Here is an 8,763-nt window from a genome sequence, read left to right as displayed (position 1 = left end):
CAGCAAGGTGTACAAGTCCATCAAGTGTAGAAAGGTTAGGATCTTTCTATAGAACTGTTTCAGCATACACTTGCTCCTTGTGGAGGACTTCTAAATGTGAGGTTATGGAGGATTGGATTTGCATCAATTTAGCCTTTATATTGGCTTCCTCTATTGTAAGTATAGCTAACTCCCTTTGAGTGTGAAGTGATTGTGCAAAATGCTTCTCACTTTGAGCTGGATCCTTTGGTAGTTGCATGCTAGAAATTTTCAAATTTATTTCCAAGCTCATTATTCTCTAATTTGTTTCTTGTGTGAAATTGGAAAAATCACATAGCTTCCTATACAATGAGAAAATGTTCTCAAGTACAACTTTGACCATATCTATTTTCTTAGCCAACTCAACTTGTTCAAGTGTTATTCCACTTGATATCTTCTCATTCACTTTTCCTTGAAATTTTCTCTTTGACCATTCCATGAGTTTGACATTGGTATCCTCGTTTTCATTAGTCACCTGGTGAACTATATCTAATAGTTGCTCTATTATTGGCTTTGCTTCATCTGGTGACTGCAAGCTAAAGGCATCCATAAAGATGTCCTTAATGTCATGAAGTGATTTCTTATGTTTGAACTCCTTCCTGAGTATTTCTTGCCTCATCATTCTATCTAATGTAGTTTGCATTTCATTGATTTGTGCCATTGTGATGGTCTTGGAATCATATGAGGGTATTACAATATCTTCATCTAATTCAAGGTCTTCATAGTGAAGTACCCTTTCCACTCTAGTTGAACTCGAGCCTAGAGTTGAAAATTGCAAAGGAATGGCTTCAGTGCTTGGCTTTTGAATGGTCTTTGTAGGAGTGCCAGTCTTTGGTGGTTCTACCAATGTTTGTATGGCGGCCTGCTCCTTTTCTTTTGATGTATCCTCCTTCTCATCTAATTTCCTTTCCACTTCAATCGGCATCTAAATAGTATCACTTGTTGCACTTGGTAGAGGTGGTGGTGGAAGCATCAAAATCATAGTGCAAGTAGTTGTATATATGAAAGGTGGTTCCTTTGGTTTCACCTTTTCTTTTTGTGGTGTTGTTACTACCTTTTGTAACTCATCAACACTCACCAATACAGGGCTTGTGCATAACTGTGCCTATAGAGTGGATTGGTGAAGGATCTTGGAGAGATCCTGTATAGTAAGGGGATTGATAATCTAAGCTGACTTGTTAGAAACATCCTTGATGATTACTATGTCTACAGGTGTGATGATTGTATGAGTGGGGCTAGGAGGTGGCATTTGTGTGTCTTGCACACTTTGTTCCTCTTCTTGTTGTTGTTCAGTTGTTTCCATTTCTTCCTCCTTAGTTGATTCCTCTTCTTCTTTCTCCTTATTCTCTTCCTCTCTTTTCTTTTCCTTTATCTTTTCTTTGGCACTAGTTTCTACCTTATCATTAGTTATCTTATAATTTTTTTTCCACAATTGTGTAGATTTATTCACAACATCCTCAATCTTGTTTTGAAGGATGTTGAAGGCCCTATACTTAGGTGTGAACTTACCACCATGTTTCTTATTTTCCTTTTTTATTTGAGCCTTTTTCATATTAGGCTTTACTTGAGCCAAGGTGCATTCTCTGATCTCCCTTTCCATTTTTAGACAATAATGCCATTTATTCTCAATTATTTCATACAGTTCCTTGGGCATGGTATTGTCAAGTTTTAGAGGTATGTTTTTAAATTCTGCCATCATGGCATACATAGATTCCTCTACTTTATTCTACTCTTCCCTACTAAGCTTATTGAAATTAAGAGACCTTAATTCATTCAAATCTATATTTTTAATCTTATCACAAAGTTTATCAATAGCAGATTTAGGAGGATGGCTTACCACTTTAAATTGGCTGAAGTCCTCTGATTCTGTTCTTTCTTCATCATCTATATCTGGTTCTGCCACATACTTTCTTCTCTTCTTTGGCTCTTCAATAGGCTATTTAGTGGCTTTCTTCTTCTCTTTTGATGCCTCTTTAGCTTTTTGAGTGGATGCTCTTGTAGTAGGCCTTTGTTGCTAGAGCTGGCTAGCTTGAGCTGGCTTAGTAACCTTCTTAGGCTTGGGCTGATCTATAGGTTGATTTTTTGGCTTTCTCTTCTTTTTCTCAAAAGGTGTAGGTGCTTCCTTGGCTTCTTCTCCCTTGGAACTTTCCTCCTTGTCTTCTCCTAAGCCTTGTGTAAGCTCTACTGGGCCTTGCCCTTGCTCTTCTTCTTCTTCACTTTCTCCTTCTACTTCTTCTTCTTCTTCACCTGATTCTTCTTCAATGCTTTCTTCAAATTTATTCTTTATTTTATTCACTAACTTGTCTTTCTTCTTGATAATAGTGTCTATCTTTAATTCAGTCTCAACTTTGGACTTGACAACATCATATGTTCCAAAGTGAGGAGCCTTCTTATCTATCTCTTGTGCTAGCAATGTTGTGATTACTGCTGAGGCTTTATCTACATCAAGCTCATATCCCAATGGCCTTAGCCATCTTACTCTTGGTATTTCTTCTTGGATGTAGGTGTAGCCAATGTCAACCAAGAAGCATATGTCATTGACATGTTTCTCTACCAATGAAACTAGTATTCTCATTCTCTACTTCATGGACTTCTTAAAGTCTTCAAAATAACTAGTTATCTAAGCCTCAAAATTATCACCCATTTGATCAATGAACTCATTAATTTGTGTGATTACTGACTTGTTGGAATTCCAATTTACCTTCCCAATTGAAGGGAATTATTCCATCACATAAAAGAATATGAAAAATAATACTGGTCCAAATTTGCATTGTGCTCCCTTGGATCTTCTTATAGCTCCCAAATTTTCATTTATTTGCTGAACCATTAGTCCTGCCAGATCATAGGTATGATCTTTCTTTACCAACTTGTAAGCTACATCAACAACTATGCAGGGTACACTATTCAGTCTACTTGATTAGTATAATTTATGTGAAATTATTCTCATAGAAAAGTCAAGTAGGGGTTTAGTTACAGTGCCTATGGTCATTCCCCTATTGTTCCATTTTTCTCATGTATTCTTCTCAATGACCTCCTTCTTATTGCTTCTCAAGGTTTTTGGTTGATCTAGGGTTAGGAGTCATATAACCCTATACACTATCCTTTTTGTAATCTTTATAGGTCCTATCTTGAGCCTTATCCATCATGAATTTGACTCAAAATAATGTGAATCCATTCAGTCTTAAACATCGTAGGAAAAACTAGGGTTTTGGGCAAACCCTTCTTCTCAACAATCTAGAATTTGTCTTTCAATATCCCATTATCACATAACTTGTCATAGGGATGGAAGATTTCAAGATCACCTATGGCACCAATTTTGCAATTATAACATTTTCTCACATCTTGAACCATGACAACTTTAGGTGGGATAATGGATAATGCACCAACTAGGTCGTTTCGGTAGGAAACTTTAGGGATTGGCCTAAACTCGCATTGTTTGACCTCATTGCTAACTAACTAAATCTCATGAACTTCCTTTGCTTTGGGGTTTCTTGAACTAGAGGCCATTCTATCAAACTAGGGTTTAAATGTATTAAAACTTTAACTTTTGTGTAGCTTGACACTTGATAAATACCTTAGATTGCTGATTTTTGTGCTAAATTGCTATTGAAATCCGTGCAAATGGTTGTTAGGTTTTTGCTTGATCACTTCTTTGCTCTTCTCATCTTTGCTTTGTGTTCAAATGGTGTGAAAATGAACAAAATTCAACCTTATACATGCCAAAACCTAGCATTAAATGCTTAGTTCATATAGCTATGAACTCGGCACTTGAAGATTTCACCATGACTTGACTCCCATTGTATTTCATTTACTCAGCTTCCACTAGTTCTCTACTTCACTCGGCTTCAACTATCAACTCGATCGCTATTAGAAACTCGACATCCATTGGAATTTTAGTTGGCATCGAAGGGTAACTTGACAAATTCCTCAAAGTTTTGACTTGGCATCTTTTCTCATGCAAATTTCTTTCTTTCAGTACTCCTTTGTTCTTTGGGACTGATGTATACTATAACTTTGTACATCAGTCCCATACGTCTTTTTTTTTCTTAGTTGGATGAAGTGTGATCACTTGACCTCTTGGGTGAAGTGATCCCTCCATTTGATATGCTACATTCATCTTTCTTTTTCCAAGTCTTGTTTATTTTCCCTCTTATTTGTTCAATATCAACCTTCTCTTTTCCTTTGTTGACTTCTTTCTTGGGTGGTTTTGACTTTGTTGGGTAGTTCCCGCTGATATGACTAGTTTTCAAGCAACTGAAACATGTAGTTTGACTTAACCATCTACTATAATTCCCTCTAAAATGTGTCATGCAATTTTCAAGAATGTTTCCATACTCCTAACAATAGTGACAACTATACCTTGTATTTTAATCCTAGTTGCAATGATGTGCATGGTTGGTTCCTCTTGCAAGTTGATTAGGTGTCCACATAGGCTTTGATCTGCATTCAAAAGCTCTATGTCCATATTTTTTGGAGTTGTAGCAATGACCTACAAATCTTGGTGTCCTCATGGTCTTGGTTCTACATTCATGTGCTTGTTGTCCTTGCTTTTTGCACTTGTAACACAAGCTTGCATTTGTAGGCTTATCATACTAATGACTGTTCTTGCTCTTGCAGATATTAGAGGTATGTCCCTTTTTACCATAGAAATGACAAGTAGGTTTAGTGTTCTTACCTTTGTTACTCCTTTCCTGTACAGTCTTGGATGATTCTCCTTGTTCAGTGCTGATGTAGCCAAGTCCTAAAGTATCATTACTAGCCCTTGGTGATTTTAGCAATTGTTCAAAGTACTTGATAGCCTTGTTGGGTTTTTTGAAGCTTTCTGCTATGTCTTTCTCTCTTTTTAGTTCATTTCGTAGTTGCTTATTTTGTATATTCAAGGTGGAAATCTTAATGTCTTTCATGTTTAGTTCATATTGAGCATTCATCATCTGACTTAAGGTGTCTAGGTGCATGTTTGAGATCCTTTCAAACTCAATTATCTTCTCTTCCAGTCTATTGGTAAGATTTCTCTTGTCATCTTCTATCATGGCCTTGTCTTCAATGGCTCTTTTATTTTTTTTAGTCACTTCACAAAGCATTATGGCTTGTGATTCTTGTTCAAGCTTGAGTAATCTGATTTCTTTAGCTTATGCCCTATTTTTCTCCATCAGTTCAGCTATTTTGTGTGGTATCAATCTCCTTGTAGTGTATGTCATTTTCAGCTATGGCTATATCCTTCCTTCTTTTTAAGGACTTTCTCAATTCTTCTCTAGCTTCTTCCAATTTGTGTAGAGAAAGGTGCACATCAATCACCTGATTGTCTATGATCTTCCCAAGTTTGAAAACTTCCATCTTCAGACCTTTTCTCTAAGCTACTATGCTTCTACTTGTGAGAACCTTTTCTCTAATACCAATTGCTGGAATGTTCAAAATGGCAAGAGTACTTCTACGGGGGGGGGGGGGGGTATAACTAAAAAGTAAATTGCATGCATGTAAACATATAAATGAACATAAAGTAAACACATGCAATAACACATAACACCAAATTTGGTAACCCAAAAACCCTCTAGGAATAAGAAGGTAAAATTGGGGTGGGGATGATACCTACAAAAATCACTGCAATAATAAATGTTTGACCACTTCTGACGGTCTGCCCTATGAAAGGCCTTCCCTATTAAAGGTTGTACACTATGTCAATAGTGACTTGGTTAGAGGATTTAAAAACACTTTACATGAAGTGTTACCCTGTTAAAGGATTTAATCACCTCTTCAAATAATCTACAAAATAGCTATTAGGCTAACCTATCATCATAAGATTTTCACTTATCTAATACAATGGCTAGAGAGTATTAGGAATCTTTGACCTAATTGCTTACAATCTTCAATTGCTGATTTTAGGCACTTGATACACTCCTTGTAGTCTTGATCCTCTGAGATCTGATATCTGATCATGTCCCTTGTCCCTTGTACTATTCTAATCAACTGGATATGTAGTTGTTGCTCTGTTCCTCTAAGTCTTTCTTCCTTCACACTGAATTTTTCTATAGTTTACCCATACATTGTTCTCTTCCACATACACATTGAAGTTTTTGATCTCCTTTTAAATATTTTGAAGACTTAGGGTTAGGTATAGATCTATGATCCATATTGAATCTTAAGTTCCTACTCATTTCTTGTATTTTCCTCATTGGTTGCATGCCTTCTCCATTTTTCTGATTGGCTGCACATTGATTGTATAGGAAATGTAAAAGATTCATCCTTATCCTTTTTCTCATTTGAAATCCTTCTATGTCAACTCCAAAAATGGTTTACATTTGAGTTTATGAGGACACAAACTCATATGTTGATTTTGTGTTACTCAGCACATATTGGACTACTAGTGCTTGACACTTATACTATCATGGTTTGCTCAACACCTATTACACTTTGTCTCAATCAGCACATATATGATTCTAACTCACTTGGTATATGAAGCATTCTAACTTTCTCAACATCAAATATGACTTTGCACCTATATGTCAATTAGAACTTATATATTGCTTGGCACCTGAAGTCACTCATCACCTATTGAAAATCTGACTCAGCGCACACTGTGGCTTAGCATACATAGTGTACTTGGCTTTAATGTAGAAAGTGGTTAAGTGCATTGACACTCAAATGTCAAAACCATCTAAGACCAACAAAATTCTTCATAACTCCATGCAAAGACATCTTTGTATTCTATAGTAACTAAAACATACTTTCTCTTTCTTGGGGATTACACGCCTTTCCAATTCTCATCAACTTAGGGTCATCTTCCATGCCTAAATTATATGAATCACACTCTTCAATCCCTTTCTCTTTAATAGTTCTCTTACTATGTGTTGATTCATCTCAGTCAAAGATACATTCCAATTCTACCATCCCCTTAGGAATATAATTAGTTTTCAAATTTATGATCACATCTTCATCTTCTAGTTCACTGTCCTCAAGTTTGTCATCAAGTGTATCATCAATCTCTTATCCTTTGAACATACCATTGCACATAATGAACTCCAAAATATGTTGATCATCTTAGAAGACTCGAAAGTTAGTAATGTTATCTAGAATAAACAAGGTATCCATTAGTTCAACTGAAAACCTTTTGATTTTTATTCTTTTAATAGGTTGTAATGCACTGGCTGAAATTTCAAGGGCATCGACTACCATATTCCTCCTCCTTGCGATAGACCTTATGTTCAAGGCTTCAAAATATTCCATCAAGTACCAGATTCTTTTTTGGTAAGCAAGTAGTCTTCTATCATTACAAGAGTAGATTGATTTAACCTATCTAATCACCAACTAAAAGTCTCCTTCACCTTTGAGAGCATTGATGTCCTTCTCTAATGTGAAGAGAAGTCCATGGATCAAGGCTTCATAATCTACAAAAAATTTAGTACACCTAAATTGTAAAAAATGTGTAGCATAAAAACACCTAACTTTGGGATTAATTAATTTAATACCTACACTAGCTCCTAACTTGCATTTAGAACCATCAAACCTAAGTGTCCATATTGGTTTCTCTTTTGGCTTCCTTGACTTGTATTTATTTTTTCGAAGCTTTTCTTTCACTTATACCTGAAAAGACTATTTCTTAGGGACTTGATGCATTCTTTCATGTGTTGGGCTTGATGGGTTACTATTATTTACCTTTGATATGGGGATCATTCATTTCTATTGTTCATCTTGAATTTCACTAATAAACTCTATGATTTTATCAATTTGTGGTTTAGGTTGAATGACTATCGAGGTCTAGCCTCGACCTTTCACAAAGCATCTTCTTCTTAGGAATTTAATCATTTCTAGTGGAGGGAAAGACAAAGCTTTATCATCTAAAGAGGTGCCAATGTATGTTGCATTTAGATCTTATTTTTCCTCTTCATCATTTTCCATGACTTCATATATGCATGTGGGACTTGAATTTCCTTTTGATATCTCAATTGGAGTTTGACCATTTTCAAGTGCATTATTTGAGTTAATACCCGAGTAATTACTCCTTAGCAATGTGAGCACTCAAACTTTGAATGGCTCACTTTGTGCAACTTGCAAAATCCTAGATGGAGAAAAATGTTTGGGTCCACCTCTTCCTCTAAGAATTAAAAATTTGCAGCCATGCTATCTATAAATTGAGTCATGATCTCTTCCCATGGGGTGGGATTCAATAATTCTCCATTCAAATTGTCTAATTTCTCAATCGAAGTTATGTCAAGAGTCATTACCATGTAAGAGCCAAAGCCTGATTAAAGAAATGCTAGTTCATTCAGAGCATTGCACTCTATGATCATTGTCTTTAATTTTGGCTCAACACCAATCTTGATCTATATATTCAATCCCTTCCAAGGTAGTCATAATTGAGTAAAATTAGTTGAGAACCATCCTCTTAGGCATTGGGTCCACTCTCTACTCAACAATAGGCCATATGTTTCTATAATTTCCACCACATGTATGTCTATGATATCTTGAATTTGGGGGTCGGTAGTCAATTGTATGTAAACATATTTCAATACCACAATAACCTTTACTTTTGTTTTTCCAAGTTGAATCACTATTTGATTGGTGGGTTGTGGAGTGACTCCTAACTTCTAAGCTATGGAATGTGGCATGAAATTACAAGAAGATCATGAATCCATAAGACAAATGTGAAGGTTTCTTCCAAAAATTCTAAGACTGAGAGATAAAGGAGACACTTTAGCCTTGTCTTTATACATGGTAGTCATAGCCTTGAGCTGTTAACTTGTGATTCTT

The sequence above is a fragment of the Cupressus sempervirens genome, chromosome 4, assembly GCF_028749045.1.
Source record: "Cupressus sempervirens isolate cs-2001-9-10 chromosome 4, ASM2874904v1, whole genome shotgun sequence".
In the NCBI taxonomy this organism is placed as follows: domain Eukaryota; kingdom Viridiplantae; phylum Streptophyta; class Pinopsida; order Cupressales; family Cupressaceae; genus Cupressus; species Cupressus sempervirens.
The sequence above is the reverse complement of the archived record's forward strand: the minus strand, read 5'-3'. Positions refer to the sequence as shown.